Raw genomic sequence first — 1929 nt, 5'->3', positions numbered from 1 at the left:
TGACCTGGGGGGGAGAAAAAGACTTTAAAAAAAGGTTGGAAAAAATGGGATTTGTTAGTCTGGAAAAGAGAAGATTTTTCAAATAATTGAAGGATGGTTATAAAGACGATGGTGACCAACTATTCTTTTTTGATGCAGGGGACAGGACAAGAAATATAAGTTTTATATTTCAGGTAAGGAAAATTAGGTTGGATATTGGAAAGAATGAAGATGATGAAGCTTTGGACCAAGCTCCCCAGAGAGGCTGTGGAATCTCAATCCTTGGCAGTTTGTGACAACCACTTGAGTGAAACAGTTCAGACAAGCATAATCCTGTCTTGGAGCAGGTGTTTGGACTAGATGATTTCTTGAGGTCTCTTCCAGGTCTATTTTTCTATGAGTCTATAAATGTAAGTGGTTTCAGAAGTAGAACCAAGTCTTTTGTAATTACGCTTCAATTCTTCCAGTAGGGCATTTGACTTTTTATCATGGTGACAGGGTGCTTTGGACTAAAGCTTGTCACACCAGCTTTAGTTCAAAGCACCCCGCTACCACTTTTTCAGTGCAGGGATACTGACACATATGATGCTCAGGTGCTTTTAATTACCACAGCTTGCTAATCAACCCCCCCACACCTGCCTTCCAGAGCACATCTATACAGGCCCTAGGTGTTTAGCCCTAGACAACAGGGCTATCAAAGGCTTTTTGCAAATCAGTAGCATTAAACTGTTTTGACAATAGGGGTTACTGGTGGAACTTAATTTTAAACAACCCATTGAGAGTCCTTCCAACCAAAGGCTGGATCATTAAACATTCTAGCATAAGAAAAGGTATGACAGAGATTTTGACAAAGACCTTTTAAGCAGGGAGATGCAAAGAAAGGAGGAGGAGAGGTGGGTGGAGAGGCTGGGCTCCTTGAAGGACATGGACAAAGATCTAGAAATGCTGTTAGCAGCGATGAAACTACTTTAGTGTCTATTTTGCCATACGCCTGTAAACATACTGTTTTTCTGTGGGTAAATGTGCATTTCAGAAATTCCTTTTACACCAAGGAATCCACAGGTTTAAAAAATGAGCACAGGGCTGTCAATGAGTTGAACAGCAGACCAGAGTCCAAGAGGAACAGAGCTGTGGAAAGAGCATGCCTATGCTAATTGGAATCTCAGGTAGGTTCAGAACTGGTGATGGGGTCAAGGGAAATAGGAGTATGGAGCCCCACAGCCTAAGGAAAGGTACCAAAGAGAGTCTGGCCCCTAGAGCATGCCTAAGAAGTCAGACCTGAGGCCACATCTTAGATAATGTTGAGACCCAGTGTGGTTCAAAGTATACAGGAACCTAATTTGTGTCCAATTTAGAAGGCTGGTTACTGTCCACAAGGGACTCAACCACTACAGACTGCATCTACACTAGGCTTTTCTGGTCTACAAAGACTTATCACAGATATAGCGTGTGTTGCTTTTCAGTTTACTGGTAAACAGCTATGAGGGTAACACCAACAATTCCAAGGCAGGGTGGTGACAGCTTAGTATATAACTTGTGTAGAGAGCTAGAACTGCTCCAAGGCAGACAAGGTCCTTAGCCCAACATGGCTATAGCCTATACCCCTGGACCCCTCCAATAACTGGGAATGAACCTGCCCCTCAAACCCAAAACCTTTTAACAATTTTCCTTTGTAAAATATTTCTAATGATCAACTATTATGCCACAACCCCAGCCCAAGGACCTGGGCTCCACTTCTCCAGAAATACAAGACCTACAAGGAAAAGCCCTGGATATTTCTTTCTCCACGTTTTATATAAAATCACTTGGATCTGGGAACACTTGAAACAGAACCTGCTATCCCCTGCCCAAAATCCTCATGTCAGGGTGGTGTGATCCTGGTGAACAGGAAGAGTTCTCAAAAACCCACAAGCATTTTCCAGGCCCACTCCAATAGGCTAAGGGTAAAGG

The sequence above is a fragment of the Gavialis gangeticus genome, unplaced genomic scaffold (genome assembly GCF_001723915.1).
Source record: "Gavialis gangeticus isolate Ggan-Ray unplaced genomic scaffold, GavGan_comp1, whole genome shotgun sequence".
NCBI classification, from domain to species: domain Eukaryota; kingdom Metazoa; phylum Chordata; order Crocodylia; family Gavialidae; genus Gavialis; species Gavialis gangeticus.
This window is presented reverse-complemented; position numbering follows the sequence as displayed.